Here is a 19,916-nt window from a genome sequence, read left to right on the forward strand (position 1 = left end):
TTCCTCTCTGTTTTAGAAGTGTCTTTGTACACAAATTTAAAAAAAAAAATCTCCTTGACTTGGTTTCTTGATTTGGAAAATGGGCATCATAGTAGCACCAACCTAATCATCTTCCCGTGAAGATAAATATGTTTATCTAAGAGCTTAGACATACGCCCATCTGTCCCTATTACTATGATGACTATTATTGCTCCTATTATAACTTGCTGTTATTAAATCAAGAATCAGGACACCATCAAGACTTGTGGGAAGGGCTGGGGATAGAACTCAGCTGGTAGAGTGCTTGCCTCACATGCACAAGGTCCTGGGTTTGAGCCCCAGCACCACACACACCCACACACTCACACACACACACACACACACCCCTGTGGTGGGTGACAACAGGGGTTAGTGCATGACCTCCAAGTTGGAGTTTTGGACTATGTCACTTCATCTTAGAGAAACAGCTTCATGAATATGACCCTCTCTTCTTATTCTTTCCTCACAGCACCCTTGACCACTCCTGGTCCCCCTCCTTTGCTGAATGGATTTTCCTCTGTACAATCATTTCTCAGCGTTTCTGAAAGAGCCACCCCATCCCCTGCTCCAACCCCACCAGCAACAGGACCCAGCTCTGACCAATCAGAGGGCTGTGGGCCTTTGACAACTGTGATTGGTCCAGGCCTGGTCCCTGTGACTTGGGCTAGTCCAATGAGGATCCTCCCTGGAATTTCACCAGTGCTACCTGAATCAGAAGGTGCATTCAGTTGTTTTCCCTAAACTAAGTGGCTTGCAGCGCCAGGAGCAAGAGGTGGGAGACTTTTTTTTTTTTTTAAAGCACCAGGGCACCATGGAGGCAAGATGGCCCATGTTCTGTGTGAGCCACTAAATTCGTTTTTATTGTTGTTTTCCTTGAACCGGTTTGAGTTAGATTTCTGCAGCCACAGGTGTCCTGGTTTACAGATCTCTGAATGGTGCAGAATAACCTCCAGTTGTGGAGATTAAATGGAAAAACTTGTGTGCAAAGCCCCAAACATCTTACCAGTTGTAATGGGACCTGGTAACTACGTGTGGACTAAGGGAGGAACTTCTTGAGAGTACTGAGATCAGGACAGGAGCATTCTGGCCATTCTGAAGCCACTCAGTGGGCACAGTTGTTCTTCCCTCTGTCTTGAACCTTCCTTCTCTTTACAAGGACTCAGCTAAGGACTGTCCCTGACCACGTCTCTGGATGAACCCCCTCCCCTCCGAGTCCCAGCCTATCCTGCCTGCCCCGTCTGTTTCCCTCAGTGAAAACCCAGAAGCTTCTAGTTACTTCTTCTGTTCTCCACTGGCTCATGAACATATTTTTTTCTGTAGAACATGGACTCCATGAAGACAGTCGGATTGCACTGTGTTGACTGCAATCCTTCCATCGTCTCTTGTGGAACCCGGAAGGATGTCCCATGAAGATGCTGTTAGGATGTCACAGAACTTTAGGGCCTAAAGGGCCATCTACATCTTTCCCCCTCTCACCATGGCTTTCAAAAATCTTTCAGGCAACGTGAAGCAGCTGGAGTTATAACAGAAAGCTTGCTTGACTCAGATAATGGAAGGACAGTTAGTGTTTCAAGCTACTGTACGGCTTTGGCTTGTCCTTGGTGTTTTCTGAATCTCAAGTTTTCCAGATGTGACACAACAGATGGATAACTCTTCTGCTTTACTTGAGGATGCTCTTTGGTTAAAGAGAAAAGAGCTATGCAAGTCCTTGAACAGAGTGAGACAGCCTCGTAGGTGAGTCATTTCCATAGATTTGTATGTGAAGATTTATGTGATTGCTAGGTTTGGACAAATGTCCCCCGTAAGACCCATGTGTTGAAGGCTTGTGTTTTAGTCACCTTGTTTTGTTTGTTTGTTTGTTTGTTTGCTGCTGTGACAAAAAAAGACCCAACCAGAACAACTATAGAGGGGGAAAAGTTTATAAGGGCTCTTGGTTTCAGAGGTGTCAGTCTATATACAGGCAGCTCCATTGTGGCAGAAGAGTGTGGCAGGGGGACCAGCTCACGTGACTGTCAGAAGGCAGAAAGGTCTCCCCTTGCCAGACACAAATATGTACCCCGTAGCCACGCCCCAGGTCCCCCTCCTCCACCACACCCACCACTTTAGTCACCACTCAGTTAATCTATCAGCTGATTAATTCACTGATCCTGTAAAGACTCTCACAACCCAATCCTTTCACCTCTAAGTGTTCTTGCATTTTCTCATATGTGAGCTTTTGGGGGACACCTCATATCCAAACCATAGCAGCTTGATCCCCAGGGTGGCACCCTAGGGAGGGAGGTGGCAGAACCTTTTGGAGCTGAGGCCTAACTGGGGGGTGCTTAGGTCTTTGGAGGCAGGTCCTCAAAAGTGATTGGGGGGACCCCAATATTTTCTCTTCCTCTTTGCTCACTGGATGGTGTTATAGATGTTTGGCCATGTGTCTCCACTGTGATGAGCTGCCTTGCCAGAGGCCCAAAGCGACAATGTTCCCTCATCTTAGATGGAAACCTCCAAAACGGTGAGTCAAAATAAAGTTTTCTCTTTATGAATTAATTATCTGGTATTTTTAAAATAGTAATGGGAAGCTCACCAACACATTAATCTTTTCTTTTAAAGTAATACTCACTTGGGACTTATTCATTTAAATTTTCCCCCCATTTTTATTGATTCATATTAGCTATATATATAAGGATTAATTTTGATATAGGTGTAATTACACAGAGAGTGATTTGCTCCAGTTTGGTGCCCAGTGCTTACACTTACTGTCTGCCTCCTCTCTCCCCCTGTTCCCTTTCTTCTTCTTCAGATCTTTCTGCTATTTACTTACATTTTTATGAGTGTCTTTGGATATTCTTAATGGTGAGATTCACTGTAGAATTTCATATATGTACATAGGAAAGGTCGGTCAGATCCATTCCACAGTCTTTCCCATCCTTACCCCCCATCTCAGTCCCCTTCTTTTGCTCCCCTGAATCTTCTTTTATTTTGATGGAATACCCCTCCATTTCCTCTCTCTCTCTCTTTCTCTATCCCCATATTTTGGTCTCTCTCTCTCTCTCTCTCTCTCTCTCTCTCTCTCTCTCTCTCCCTTATTTTAAACTAACTTCTGCATATCAGAGAAAACATTTGACCTTTGACTTCTGGGTCTGGCTTATTTCACTTAGCATGAGAGTCTCCATTTCCACCCATTTACCAGCAAATACCATCATTTCATTCTTCTTTATGGCTGTGTAATACTCCATTGTATGTATGTATGTGTATATATATATATATAATAGAGGACTTTGTATTCCCTTCCAGTTAAGAGATGGAGTTGGTACCCTTTCTCCTTGAATCTGGGCTGTCCTTGTGACTTGCTTTGGCAGATAAATGTTTGCAGAAACCATGGACTTCCTGTTCTGATCCTAAGCCTCAGAAGAATTTTCAGTGACCTTTCTATTTTGGACTCTGCCAGTCATCATTAGAAAGTCCAGGCTAGTTGACTGGAGGATGGACCATATCAGCCGAGCCCCTCCTGGGCCAGTCAACTTCCCACAGACCTCAGCCAAACCCCAAGGGCCATCTACGGGGCTCAGCCTAATTTGCTAATTCACAGTACAATGAGCCAAATAAAAGATGCCATGTTAAACCACTAAGTTTTGAAAAGGTTCATTATACAGTAAAAGCAAACTAATACACCCCAGGTAGAGTTGGCAGGTTGTAGCCATCCATCACATGGTGTCACTTTACAGGGACGGTGATTTGAGTGTCATCTCTGTCACTTATTCTCATGTGACCTTAGGTAAGTCATCTCTCTGTCTTTACATCAGAACTAATACTTCAACTCGCCTCCCAGGATGCTGAGGATTCAATAAGATGAAATCAATACTGGGCATGGGCAGGCTGTGGGAGTCCTGTCGCGTTGATGACCTTGGCGCTTCCTTGCAAGCTCAAGGGTTTATATGGACTGTATAAATGCAGGTTATTGGTATTATCATTAGGCACAGAGTTGACACTTAATCAATACTGATGACACTATTGGAATAAAATGTCCAAGACTTGAAAGGGAAAAGAGATAATCCTTCTGCAACCCCCTCCCCGTGTCCAGGCCAGCAATTCCACGAGGCATTTAGAAAAGAGTCGTGATGAGGGGATAAAACCAACCAGCCCACACTTGGACACGTCCCTCACGAGGTCTTTGAATTCTGTGGGGTTCCGAGACTATTGAGGAGGATCAAGGAGAAAGAAGGAAACATGGGGCAGTTCTGACTCTGCTCCCCCATGACTTCCGAGCATAAGGAGGTAGGACTGAGGATTGGACCACTTTGTCAATATCCAAGCCCCGGAGGATGCACTGCCCCACCACGGACAGTTCAGCATCTTGGCAGAACGGTACCTGTCCCGTCCCAGGGCTGACTTGGCCCGATGACTGAGCTCTGGTGGGACGTGATATTCCATCCTAGGACGATAAAGGGACCCAAAGTCTGGAGTGTCCGAGCTTTGCCGGCCAGGTCTCTGTAATGGATGTTTTTCTATCCCAAGTTAAAGTGCCCACTCTCTATGTTCTGGAGGCTGTAACAAAGTAGCCCAGACTGATCCAGCTTAGGAACAACAGATATTCATTCCTCACCATTCCCAAAGCCACAAGTTCATGACCAGGCTGCCAGGGCGTCTGGGCTCTGGTGAGAACCCTCTTGTAGGTTGCAGAATGCCAACTTCCCGGGGTATCTTCATGAACCGGAAAGAGTGGAAGAATGCTCTGGGGTCTCATTTACGAGGGCTCCACCCTCTGACCGCATCCTCTTCCAAAGCCCCCACCTCTCAGTATCATCCCCTTAGGGGCCAGGATTCGGGTATTTGAATCGGAGAGGGACCAAGAAATTCAACCCATAATAGCTTGGAACTTGGAAAAGACCATCTCTGTCTCAGGACCCTTCCTGCAGTAGCCATTCACTCCTTCGTGCCTAAGGGGAAGAGGGTGGGGGATGCCAGTGTGGATGAGGGGCAGGAGCTTGGCATCTTGGACCAAAGTCGTGGGACTGGCATTTCATCCAGGGCAGGTTTGGACCTGTTTTCTCATCCTTCAAACAGGAATAATGGCCGTGGCCGTAGCAATCCTAACACAACTCCCCGGGCCACGGGGAGGGTTGACCGGATATATGGAAACCGTGCGGCATCACAAGGTGGGTAAGGACCCTATAAGAGCCCCTGTTAGGGTTACTCTTGTCACCTAGTGAAATTCCATGACCTTCCGGGTTCCACAAGAGACGATGGAAGGATTGCAGTCAACACAGTGCAATCCGACTGTCTTCATGGAGTCCATGTTCTACAGAAAAAAATATGTTCATGAGCCAGTGGAGAACAGAAGAAGTAACTAGAAGCTTCTGGGTTTTCACTGAGGGAAACAGACGGGGCAGGCAGGATAGGCTGGGACTCGGAGGGGAGGGGGTTCATCCAGAGACGTGGTCAGGGACAGTCCTTAGCTGAGTCCTTGTAAAGAGAAGGAAGGTTCAAGACAGAGGGAAGAACAACTGTGGCTTCCTGGGCTGCACAGAAAACTTGAAAAAATTGTCTCAATTTGATGAGCCTCAGTTACTAATTTTGAAAAAAAAATTAAAAATGATTTCTCAACATTGTAGCCACAGATATGCATATGGGCTCAACACACACCAGGTGCTGTTCTATAGCAACTGTACGTACCCAAGGAGGTGGGTGCTGTCGCTCTTTCCATTTCAAAACTGGTGGTGTTAGCAGACATGGTGTCCCATACCTGCGATCCCAGCCACCCAAGGGGCTGAGGCAGTAGGATCACAAGTTCAAGGCCAGCCTGGACAACTTAGCGATAACCTTTTTTCAGATTAACATTAAAAGGGCTGGGCCTATGGCTCAGTGATAGAGTGTTTGCCAAGCCTGGTGGTTCAATTCTCAGTGCTGCTAACAAACAAATAAACAAACACCAACAAAAATGATTATGCTGAAGAGTAGTAGAGTCAAGTTATCCTAAAAATTCACAAAGTTAGGAAGTGGAAAAAAAACTAGAATCCAAACCCAGGTTTTTCCTCTCTTTGTAATACATAGAAATAGTGTTTGGCCTTAATATGCCCTTAACTTATTCTAGAGGTCTTTCTTCCTACTTACAAGAGGAATTTGAGTTGCTCCTTGTCTTAGTCTGTTTTGTGTTGCCATAAGAGAGTGCCTGACACTGGGTAATGTATAAAGAAATGAAATTTATTTCTCACCGTTCTGAAGGTCAGGAAGACCCGGATCAAGGGGCCAAGATCTGCATCGTCCTATTCGCCATGATTGTAGCTCATGTTTCTTTCCCCAGCTATCAGCCATCAGCCTTCAAACATGGGGCATGTGCCCAAGAAAAGCAGTGTCACCAACAGCCTGGTGTGACTTGGTATGCCTCTCTTCAAAGAGTGGCTTGTGAGATGTTAGAGATTCCTCTAGATCATGACTAGGCTATCTGGGAAAAAAATATTCTTGCAACTCAAGACATTATCCAACGGGAGGTACTCAGCAGCAGCCTTAGCCTTTGCAGATTCAAAATGGAGCCTGCGACTTCTGTTCTGACTTTCTTATCCCAACAGAATAAAATCAGCTACCTTTTGGCTCCAAGACTCGAAATCTGTCACATCCGACGTGGGGATGCTTATTTATCATCTTCAGAGACCCAAGCAGAGGAAGAGCATCCCATTCTTTTTTTTTTCTTTTGTACTGAGGATTGAACCCAGGGGCACTTAACCACTGAGCCACACCTCCAGCCCTTTATTATATTTTATTTAGAGACAGGGTCTCACTGACTTGCTTAGGGCCTCGCCAAGTTGCTGAGGCTGGCTTTGAACTCCTGATCCTCCTGCCTCAGCCTCCTGAGTCACTGGGATGACAGGCGTGCACCACCACGCCCGATTCTGGTTGTTTTGCTTTGGGAGACTGGTTTAAAAACTCACAACTTCCTTTGTCCCTGGATGAGTCCCTCCTCACCAGCACAAAGTCATTCTTTGATCCACACATTGTTTGGACTACAACAGACTTAGTGTCTAAACCCTCCCTCTTGCTATGACCTCTGCTTCCTTTGATTCTAGAGAGAGATCAAAACATCTGCAGAGCAAGAGCCTCAGGAACCGGGTCGTCTCTCTCATCTCAAAGTGAGGTGTCATCACCAGACTCAGTCCCAGAAATCGCCAACGATGAGTTCAGAGTTCTAATCAAAACCCAGGGCTTCTGCGTGCCTGGGCCATCCTTTCCTGGGCATTATCGGTGTCCTTCCACGGCAATAAAGGGGACACAGCATTTCAAAGACACTAGAAACTAAGACATTCTTTATTTATGCCTCCGTCTTTTCCAGAAAGGATCCCCGATGGCTCTAGCAGTTCGTGCAACACCATAAAGTTTTTGCAAATTACAGTTGGAGTGAAAGTTAGTGGGGAAAAAAAAAAAAATATCCGAGGGTTTGCCATAGAACTCAATATCATTACAGCAGCCCAGAAATGGCCAAGGCAAATATTTGTCTTTGGGCCTTGCTGGGGAAAGCTTGGGTGTTTCCATTACTCACAAGGCTGTGAAATCAAAATGCAGGACAAATTTTCAGAAGTAAAAATCCTCCTGACATAGGGATCCAGTTGTAATTTATGCCTGAGATCCTTATAAAGAAGGTGTCTGTGGTCTCAAGAACAATGTCACAATAACACTTTAAATTCTTTTTTTTTTTTTACTGGTGCATAAAAATTGTGCAGAATAATAGGTTCCATTATTGCATACTTGAACATGTGAATATGGTCATTTGTTTTTAATGATTCTCAAACAAAGTCTAAAGTCAGACCATGAAAACATAATCATGGAGGAAAGCCGTTCTGCAGGAATCTGTACAACATCATTCAGATTCCTGGCAATTGAGTGGTTGGCTTTGCCCATGTACATCTTTGGAAATTTTCTAAAAATCATAAGTGGTGTTTTTTTTAAAGTAACCTCTGCATAGGATTTTTCTTAATTGGCATTCTGATAAAAACTGAGTTGAGTATCACAGTATATCTGGTGGCATTTAAAAAATAATGTAGCTCCCTTTGTTACCTATTAAAATCATACTGCTGTGATTTCAAAGACTGAAGTCCCCAGTGAGTGTATAGGGTGTGTTATCATCACACTTGTGCAGGGGAGGGATGCAGAGGTACCTAACAAGAATACATCCCTGCCGAGCAAAGAACTACCTAGGGAATAGGGCGGGATGATCTTCATCAGAGCTGAGAAATGAGTGATCAAGCCCCCAAAGTCTACTCTGTAGAGAGAGCATAAAGCAGTGGTGACCTCAAATATCATTATAGCAGATATCATCGATACCAGATTCAGTCAGAATAGAATTTAAAGCCTCCCCAACACAGCTGTCTCAGATGAGCTCTTAGTAAAAGATTCAAAAGAAGTAACCATCAGGTAACTAGTTTGTTATCCGTTATTGATAACTGAGAAAAGACACCAGTTGGATACAAAGATAAATTGAGATCATAAAAAGAATGGTGCAAAGAAAGGTTTTAAGCTGCTGAAGAGAGGAGGTGCGGGAACACTACGAGGGTTTTCTTTGTCTTTTCTTTGAAGTTGGGGGTGAGGCTCTTCACCGAGCTGACTGCTGAATAGAGAGAGGATAAGATATCACAGGGGCTCGAAGGCGAGGGATGATTATTCTTCAGGAGATGAAACACAGAGAGTGGAATCACAGCGGTTGCCCTCCGCAAGATTTGGTGATGTTCATAATCAGAACAACTGAGTTCTCAAGGGGATCCAAGGTTAAGGGCTGGTTGGAATGCAGGGGATGCTCAAGGCATGATTAAACACCGGACCTGTAGGAGAGAGGTGGGTAATGTCTTGCCACGCAGTGGAACTAGGAAGCAGGGCCCACGGAAACAGAGGAGATCGGAAGGAGAAGGGGAACTGACCATCCAGGGACAGCTGAGGGGGAAGATGTTAAAATCAGATAGTCGCAGTTAGAAGCTGAGAATTCAAACCTGATGAGTCTACTTGAGAAATTCAAGTGAGTTAATGGTACCCTCAAGCTAGAATGCATTGTAAATTATTATTCCTTATGATGTCACCCAGAGTGAAAGTGATGAAGATGAAATGATAATAGTGATGGTGATAATGATGATGTGATGGTGGTGATGGTGATGGTGACTGTGATGATGGTGATGTGATGGTGATGATGATGATGATGGTGGTGGTGGTGGTGATGTTGGTGATGGTGGTGGTGATGGTGATGGTGGTGATGGTGGTGATGATGATGGTGACTGGTGATGGTGATGATGATGATGGTGGTGATGATGGTGGTGATGGTGATGTGATGGTGATGGTGGTGGTGATGGTGATGGTGATGATGGTGGTGATGGTGATGTTGGTGATGGTGGTGATGGTGGTGATGATGATGGTGACTGGTGATGGTGATGATGATGATGGTGGTGATGGTGGTGATGGTGGTGATGGTGGTGATGGTGGTGGTGATGGTGGTGATGATGGTGGTGATGATGGTGGTGATGGTGATGATGGTGGTGATGATGGTGGTGATGGTGATGTGATGGTGGTGATGGTGGTGATGGTGGTGATGGTGGTGGTGATGGTGATGATGGTGGTGATGATGGTGGTGATGGTGATGTGATGGTGGTGATGGTGGTGATGGTGGTGGTGATGGTGATGATGGTGGTGATGATGGTGGTGATGGTGATGTGATGGTGATGATGGTGGTGATGGTGGTGGTGATGGTGATGGTGGTGATGGTGGTGATGGTGATGTGATGGTGATGTGGTGATGGTGGTGATGGTGGTGGTGGTGATGGTGGTGGTGGTGATGGTGATGATGGTGATGTGATGGTGATGTGGTGATGGTGGTGATGGTGGTGGTGGTGGTGATGGTGGTGATGGTGATGTGATGGTGATGTGGTGATGGTGGTGATGGTGGTGGTGGTGGTGATGGTGGTGATGGTGGTGATGGTGGTGATGGTGATGTGATGGTGATGTGGTGATGGTGGTGATGGTGGTGGTGGTGATGGTGGTGGTGGTGATGGTGATGATGGTGATGTGATGGTGATGTGGTGATGGTGGTGATGGTGGTGGTGGTGGTGATGGTGGTGATGGTGGTGGTGATGGTGGTGATGGTGGTGATGGTGATGTGATGGTGATGTGGTGATGGTGGTGATGGTGGTGGTGATGGTGGTGATACTGATGGTGATGGTGATGATGGTGGTGGTGATGGTGGTGATACTGATGGTGATGGTGATGGGGGTATGGTGGTGATGGTGGTGATGGTGATAATGGGGAGATGATGGGCATGGTGGTGATGGTGATGGTGATGATGGTGGGGATGATGGTGATGGTGCTAATGGTGTGGGTGATGGTGGTGATGATGGTGATGATGGTTGGAAAATGATGGTGGTAGGGATGATGGTGGTGGGGATGATGGTGATGGTGATGGTGGTGATGGTGATGATAGTGATGTTAGTGATGATGCTGGTGATGTCAGTGATGTCGACGATGGAGATGGTGGTGGTGGTAAAGATGGTGTTAGTAGTGGTTGTGATATTTCTGGTGTAATTCTGCTTTTCCTGGTGACTTGGAAACAGGTAAGATAAGCCACATTCCCAACCCTTTTTAATTTTTTAATTTTTATTTTTAAGCAGAGTCTCCCTAAGTTGCTTAAAGCCTCACTAAGTTGCTGAGGCTGGCCTCAAATTTACCATTCTCCTGCCTCAGCCTCCCGAGCTGCTGGGATGTGTGACAGGCTTGGGCCACCACACCTGGCTCTTGTATTCTTCTGTTTCCCCACCTTCTATCCTGTGATTTCTCATCCTGCCCTAGGGAAGGTCTGGAGCGTGCTTTCCCACTTCCTTCTTTCTTTCCCGTCACTTCCTGTCCTAACACACCATAACTTTTCACCTGAACTACTCCAACCGCTTCCCAACTGAACTTTCTCCAATCTTGACTTTTCTCTAAACTTGAAGTCCCAACAATAAATTCATTCTGCACATGGCAGCCAGGATGGTCATTCAAGAATATAAATTGTATGCTGTTATTCCTGGACCTACAACCTTCCACCTAGGAAAAATACACAAACCAAAAAATAAGAAAATAACTGCTTAGCAGGGAGTGGTGGTGCATGTTTGTAATCCCAGCTCTTGGGAGGCTGAGGCAGGAGGATTGCAAGTTCAAAGCCAGCCTCAACAACTCAGGGAGACCTTAAGCAATTTAGCGAGACCCTGTCTCAAAATAAAAATATTTAAAAGGTGGGGGGCTGGGGATGTAGCTCAGTGATTAAGTGCCCCTGGATTTAGTCCTTGGGACAAAACAAACAAACAAAAACCCAAAACACTAACTCCTTGGTGCAGTCTGCAGAGCTTATCTGGATGTGCCCTCTGCTCTCTTCTGCATCCTCATTTTATGCCACATGCCCTCTGTCTTCTGAGCTCCAGCCACACCGTATCTCCTTAGATCTCCAAACCATCCAAGCATTCATAAGCCCAGGGATCTTTTCACGCCCCAAATTTGAGTATTCTTTTCACTGTGGCCACCCCACAGCCCCAGGGACCACGAGATTGCTGCTAATACCCAGGCGCTGAATGAGTGAACACAGAGACGGAGTGAATACTTGTATTTTCTCTATCCCAATATGTCTCATAGGCATCTTTATTACTGTGTCTCTGACAGTAGATAATAATTTTATATTTTCATATGTGGGTTTTTCATTAAAATATGAGTTTCTTCTGGGCTGGGACCTTGTCAGATTTATTTCCACATTCTCAGGGCTGAAGGCAGTGTTGGGAGACGAGCAGGTACCCTGCAAATACATAGAAAATTGATTGAACGCCACCATAGCACGGGATCAACAGCCTGTGAGATCAGAGTGCCACTCAGAGGACCAGGTATGTCCTTATTAAGGATGACGACAGGCGGCCAGATGACGGGGTAGTGCAGACAATGAAAGCGTGGGGAGGAACCGGTAAGACCCAGGGGACAGGTGTGCCTCTCTCTACCCTGGGATGGCTGGCCGGACCCTCTGCCTCCTTTGAAAACATCTTGTGTAGACTCTTTGGTTCGTTTGAAACTTTCCTTTCCGTCTCTTCTCTCTGAAACCCAGGGACAGGCAGAGAAATGACATTTTCTTTGCCAAGATCAATTGGAAGTTCTCAGCAGGAGCTCACATTAATCACTTCTTAGAGGGCTCCTTCTTTCCATTGTGAGAAAGACTATTGTTCAAGCTCAGGGGCCAGGAACGTCATTGATTCCCCTCCCCACCACATCCGAACAGGCCCCCTTTATCTAACTAAAGAGGTGCGTCGTCAAATAGCTCCCGTAGCCCTGCATTCAACCCCGATCCACTTTGAACTGCATGTGGCTCCTTTGACCCAGGACCACAAAGCATGCAGATCCTCTCTTCCAGCTCAGGGGACAGAAGAACCCAAGGTGGCACATTCATCCTCCCACATGGTCCAATTAGCTTTTCTCTCTTCAATGAACCAAAGCAGCCTCTGTGACGGAGCATCTACTGTGGGGGAAAGCCTTTCAATCATCGGAAAATAAAGAGATGAACAGTCTGGGCTTTTCCTTGGAGAACGCAAAGGGGAGACGCAGAGATGAATTAACCATCATGGCGAAGAGGACTAGGGGCTCTGTAAGAAGTTGTACAAGAGAACTCGGAAATGGCATCAGAGAGAGATTAGCAGTGCCGGGAAAGGTTTCCCAAGGAAAATGCCATTTGTATCAGGTTAAAATGAGTAGGGGGTTTTCCAAATAGCCAGAGTAGGAAGCAACTGAGAGAAACGGGGCAAAGAACTGACCTTCCAGAACTCAATCCTTCCAGCGTGGGATCACCTAGAAGGGTTGATGTTCAAAGGTTGATGTTCAAAGGCCCTGAGGCAGCCCTCTAAGCTGATAAGGAGCGCTGAAGGAAAACCCTGTCCATCAAACAACCTCCTGAGGACCTGTCCTTCAAAGAGGGATATAATAGTCCAGCATCCCTTATCTGAAATGCTTGGAACTGGAAGTATTCTGGATTTCAGATTCTTGAGATTTTTGGAATATTTACATTGACATAATAAGGTATCTTGGGAATAAAATCCAAATCTAAGGAAACCAGCGGCCACCATCTTGGAGAGCTGAAGTAACCACCGCCACTCTCCGACAGATTGCAACAATAAAACAGGTGCGTGTTACTCAGCTCATCTCCCATACAGCGGGGAATTCGCATAAAATCTCTCCTAGGCTTTCCGGGGGAGGGATTATCAGAGCAAGCCTGCATAGAGACGCGGGGAAAACTAGAGACACCCGACCTTCAACTCCCCCTCCCATCAGCAGCGAAAACGAAACCTGTCTAGCGAGCGCTGGGGGAGGGGCAAGCGGAAAAATCAAAACAATAGAGTGCGGGGGGGTTCCCAATAGCCACCCTCCACACCCAACAAACGGCAGGCCCAGAGTACAGTTTGAACTGCCGAGAGGCATCACTCAGGGGAAATCTGGTCTAGCAGGAGAAACCAGGACTAGCAGGAGAAACCAGGGGACTAGAGGCCAGGCCCTCGCGACTGGGCGGCTGGAGTCCGCCCGCCCGCCGGCAACCGATTGCCTGCCGGCTGCCAGCGCAACTGGGCGGCTGGAGACCGCCCACCCGCTGGCGACCGGGAGGTGAAACCAACCAGAGACAGTCCAGTCCCATCCTCCCATTTGGACACCCCGGCAAGGAGCCTGGGGCCCGCCATAGCAGAGAGGTGACGTCACTGGAGCTCGGCCGTCAGAATTCCTTCCCAGTGGAATCCACTTTAGCAGGCATAGTCTACCACCACAAAGGAGAGACAACAGAGATATACAAAACCAAAACAAATCTATAGAAGAGAGCAGAAACACGCAAACAAATAGAGCTGGAAAGTAACGTGAACATCATGAAAAAACAAGGGAAAAAAGGAGTACAAACAATGCAGGACAACTTGAATCTACAGGAGGACCTAGAAGCATCAGAAACAAACAGGGATAGGGAAAGAACTCAAGGCATACCTAATTCAGATGGAAAGGAATATTAGAGAAGACATGAGACAGCAAGTCCAAGCAATAAAAGTATATTTTGAAAATGAATTAAACAAACAAATTCAAATGGCAAAGAATGAGCTTTACCAGGAGATAGAGATCTTAAAAAAAAACAAACAGTAATCCTAGAAATGCAGGAAACTATAAACCAAATTAAAAACTCAAACAAGAATATTACAAATAGACTAGATCAAGTAGAAGTCAGAACATCAGATAATGAAGACAAAGTTTATCAACTTGAAAAGAATATAGTCAACACAGAAAAGATGCTTAAATCCCACGAGCAATCTATTCAAGGGATGTCATAAAAAAAACAAATTTGAGAGTCATCGGGATAGAAGAAGGCATAGAGAATCAAACCAAAGGAATGGACAACCTATTAAATGAAATAATTCTAGAAAACTTCCCAGAGATGAAAGATGGAATGGATTGCCAAATCCTGGAAGCCTACAGGACCCCAAACATCAAAAACCATAATAGACCAACTCCAAGACATATAATTATGAAGATAGCCAGCATACAGAACAAGGAGAGAATATTAAAAGCTATGAGAGAAAGGAGGCAGATTACATTCAGGGGTAAACCAATTAGGTTAACGACTGATTTTTCATCACAGACTTTGAAAGCGAGAAGATCCTGGAACAATGTATTTCAAACGCTAAACAATAATGGATTCCAACCAAGAATACTGTATCCAGCAAAATTAATCTTCAGATTTGACAATGAAATTAAAATCTTCCACGATAAACAAAAGCTAAAAGAATTTTCAGCCAGAAAACCAGCACTGCAAAGCATTTTGAGCAAAATACTACAAGAAGAGGAATTGAAAAATAGTGCCCAAAACTAACAGTGGGAGGTATCTCAGTAAAGGGGGAGGAAAATAACCAAAAAGTAAAAACTAGCCAAACTAAAATAAATAAATAAATAAACATGACTGGAAGTACAAATCATATTTCAATTGTAACCTTAAATGTTAATGGCCTAAACTCACCAATCAAGAGACATAGGCTAGTAAACTTGATCAAAAAAACAAATCCAACAATATGCTGCCTTTAGGAGACTCATATGATAGGAAAAGACATACACAGGCTGAAGATAAAAGGTTGGGAAAAATCATACCACTCACATGGCCCTTGGAAGCAAGCAGGAGTGGCCATACTCATATCGAATAAAATCAACTTCAAACCTAAGTTAATCAAAAGGGATAAAGAAGGACACTATTTACTGTTAAAAGGAACCATCCACCAACAAGACATAACAATTATCAATTTGTATGCACCAAACAATGGTGCTGCAACGTTCATAAAACAAACTCTCCTCAAGTTCAAGAGTCAAATAGACCACAACACAATAATTATGGGTGACTTCAACACACCGCTCTCGCCATTAGACAGATCCTCTAGACAAAAGCTGAACAAAGAAACTATAGAACTCAATAGCACAATCAATAACCTAGACTTAACCGACATATATAGAATATATCAACCATCATCAAGTGGATACACATTCTTCTCAGCAGCACATGGATCCTACTCAAAGATAGACCATCTATTATGCCATAAGGCAACTCTTAGTAAATATAAAGGTGTGGAGATAATACCATGCACCATATCTGATTGTAATGGAATGAAACTGGAAATCAATGATAAAAGAAGGAAGGAAAAATCCTACATCAAATGAAAAATGAACAATATGTTACTGAATGATCAATGGGTTACAGAAGACATAAAGGAGGAGATAAAAAAATTCTTAGAGACAAATGACAATATAGACACAACATACCGGAATCTATGGGACACAATGAAAGGAGTTTTAAGAGGGAAATTCATTTCTTGGAGTTCTTTCCTCAAAAAAAGAAAAAAAAACAATAAATAAATGAACTCACAATACACCTCAAAAACCTAGAAAAGGAAGAGCAAAACAACAGCAAATGTAGTAGAAGACAAGAAATAATTAAAATTAGAGCAGAAATCAATGAAATTGAAACAAAAAAAAACATTGAAAAAATTAAAAAAACTAAAAGTTGGTTCTTTGAAAAAATAAATAAGATTGACAGGCCCTTAGCCATGCTAACAAAGAGAAGAAGAGAGAGAACTCAAATTATTAACATACGGGATTAAAAAGGCAATATCACAACAGACACTACAGAAATACAGAAGATAATTAGAAAGTATTTTGAAACCCTATATTCCAATAAAATAGAAGATAGTGAAGATATCAATAAATTTCTTAAGTCATACAATCTGCCCAGATTGAGTCAGGAAGACACACACAATTTAAACAGACCAATAACAAAGGAAGAAATAGAAGAAGCCATCAAAAGACTACCAACCAAAAAAAGCCCTGGACCGGATGGGTATACAGCGGAGTTCTACAAAACCTTCAAAGAAGAATTAATACCAATACTTTTCAAGCTATTTCAAGAAATAGAAAAAGAAGGAGTTCTTCCAAATTCATTCTATGAGGCCAACATCACCCTGATCCCCAAACCAGACAAAGAAAGAAAGAAAACTACAGACCAATATTTCTAATGAACTTGGATGCAAAAATTCTCAATAAAATCCTGGTGAATCGAATACAAAAGCATATAAAAACAATTGTGCATCATGATCAAGTAGGATTCATCCCTGGGATACAAGGATGGTTCAATATATGGAAATCAATAAATGTATTCCACCACATCAATAGACTTAAAGACAAGAACCATATGATCATCTTGATAGATGCAAAAAAAGCATTTGACAAAGTACAGCATCCCTTTATGTTCAAAACATTAGAAAAACTAGGGATAAGAGGAACTTACCTCAACATGGTAAAAGCTATATATGCTAAACCTCAGGCTAGCATCACCCTAAATGGAGAAAAACTGAAGGCATTCCCTCTAAAATCTGGAACAAGACAGGGATGCCCTCTATCACCACTTCTATTCAATTTAGTTCTTGAAATACTAGCCAGAGCAATTAGACAGACAAAAGAAATTAAAGGCATAAAAATAGGAAAAGAAGAACTTAAATTATCGCTATTTGCGGATGACATGATAATATATTTAACAGACCCAAAAGAGTCTACAAAGAAACTGCTAGAGTTAATAAATGAATTCAGCAAAGTGGCAGGATATAAAATCAACATGCATAAATCAAAGGCATTTCTGTATATCAGCAACAAAACTTCTGAAATGGAAATGAGGAAAACCACTCCATTTACAATATCCTCAAAGAAAATAAGATACTTGGGAATCAACCTAACAAAAGAGGTGAAAGATTTATACAATGAAAACTACAGAACCCTAAAGAGAGAGATAGAAGAAGATCTTAGAAGATGGAAAAAATGTACCCTGTTCATGGATAGGCAGTACTAACATTATCAAAATGGCGATATTACCCAAAGTTCTCTACAGGTTTAATGCGATGCCAATCAAAATCCCAACGGCATTTCTTGTAGAAAAAGATAAAGCAATCATGAAATTCATATGGAAAAACAAAAGACCCAGAATAGCAAAAACAATGCTAAGCAGGAAGTGTGAATCAGGCGGTATAGCGATACCAGATTTTAAACTATATTACAGAGCAATAGTAACAAAAACAGCATGGTACTGGTACCAAAACAGGCGGGTGGACCAATGGTACAGAATAGAGGACACAGAAACCAATCCACAAAACTACAACTATCTTATATTTGATAAAGGGGCTAAAAACATGCAATGGAGGAAGGATAGCATCTTCAACAAATGATGCTGGGAAAATTGGAAATCCATATGCAACAAAATGAAACTGAATCCCTTTCTCTCGCCATGCACAAAAGTTAACTCAAAATGGATCAAGGAGCTAGATATCAAATCAGAGATACTGCGTCTGATAGAAGAAAAAGTTGGCTAAGATCTACATACTGTGGGGTCAGGCTCCAAATTCCTTAATAGGACGCCCATAGCCCAAGAGTTAATAACAAGACTAAACAAATGGGACTTACTTAAACTAAAAAGTTTTTTCTCAGCAAGAGAAACAATAAGAGAGGTAAATAGAGAGCCTACATCCTGGGAACAAATTTTTACTCCTCACACTTCAGATAGAGCCCTAATATCCAGAATATACAAAGAACTCAAAAAATTAGACAATAAGATAACAAATAACCGAATCAACAAATGGGCCAAGGACCTAAACAGACACTTCACAGAGGAGGACATGAAAAAATGCTCACCATCTCTAGCAGTCAGAGAAATGCAAATCAAAACCACCCTAAGATACCATCTCACTCCAGTAAGATTGGCAGCCATTATGAAGTCAAACAATAATAAGTGCTGGCGAGGATGTGGGGAAAAGGGTACACTTGTACACTGCTGGTGGAACAGCAAATTGGTGCGGCCAATTTGGAAAGCAGTATGGAGATTCCTGGGAAAGCTGGGGATGGATCCACCATTTGACCCAGCTATCATCCTTCTCGGACTATTCCCTGAGGATCTTAAAAGAGCGTACTATAGGGGTACTGCCACATCAATGATCATAGCGGCACAATTCACAATAGGTAGACTGTGGAACCAACCTAGATGCCCTTCAATAGATGAATGGATAAAAAAAATGTGGCATCTATACACAATGGAGTATTACGCAGCACTAAAAAATGACAAAATCATAGAATTTTCAGGGAAATGGATGGCATTAGAACAGATTATGCTAAGCGAAGCTAGCCAATCCTTAAAAAACAAATGCCAAATGTCTTCTTTGATATAAAGAGAGCAACTAAGAACAGAACAGGGAGGAAGAGCATGAGGAAAAGATTAACATTAAACAGAGATGAGTGGGGGGAGAGAAAGGGAGAGAGAAGGGAAAGCATATGGAAATGGTAGGAGACCCTCAATGTTACACAAAATTACATATAAGAGGTTGTGAGGGGAAAGGGTGGGGGGAAACAAGGGAGAGAATTGAACAACAGCAGATGAGGTAGAGAGGGAAGATGGGAGGGGAAGGGAGGGGGGATAGTAGGGGATAGGAAAGGCAGCAGAATACAACAGTCACTAATATGGCATTATGTAAAAATGTGAGTGTGTAACCGATGTGATTCTGCAATTTGTATTTGGGGTAAAAATGGGAGTTCATAACCCAATTGAGTCAAATGTATGAAAGATGATATGTCATGAGCTTTGCAATGTTTTGAACAACCAATAAAAAAAATTATAATAATAGAAAAAAAATCCAAATCTAAACATGAAATACATTTATGTTTCCTATATCACTTATACACATAGCCTGAAAGTAATTTCATGTAGTATTTTAAGTCATTTGGGGCATGAAGAAATGTTTCCTGGTGTGGAAATCGCCACTTGTTCTGTCACGTGGGGCTCAAAGTGTTTTAGAATTTGAGGTATTTTCGGTTTTGAATTTTGGGATCAGGGGTGCTCAATCAATGGGGCCAGCAACAAAGAGTTAGAAAAAAAAAGGAGAGAAATTTTATTGTTCACACTTGATCCACCACCTTCTACCCCAGGGATCTGTCCCAACTCAGTCTGTAGAGTCGGAACACAAGTAGGAAGAGTTAAGGCAAATGATACAGGATCCTTCACTGAAAGTCAGCCAACAAGAGCTTCCCGTCTCCCGCCTCTTCCCTACCTGTAAACCTACCTCTGGTTGAGAAAGAGTGTGCTCCAAGGGAGAAGCAGGAAAAAATAGTCTTTAAAATTAAAAAAAAAAAATCTCTCTGAGAGGGGAGAATTTGGGATTTGATGGTGTATGTGATGTCCCACTGTTATTTAGATTTTTTGGAGGTTAAACCTGAAAAACTTCAAACAAGTTGTCTAGCCACCCAATCTGATGGCCATTAACCCAATATCAGATGTGTTGTAACTGAAAAACATGAATTTTAGAAGATTGAGTGTAGAAAATGTGAAATATCTTG

The sequence above is a fragment of the Spermophilus citellus genome, assembly GCF_964194105.1.
Source record: "Spermophilus citellus genome assembly, chromosome: 6".
Lineage (NCBI taxonomy): Eukaryota > Metazoa > Chordata > Mammalia > Rodentia > Sciuridae > Spermophilus > Spermophilus citellus.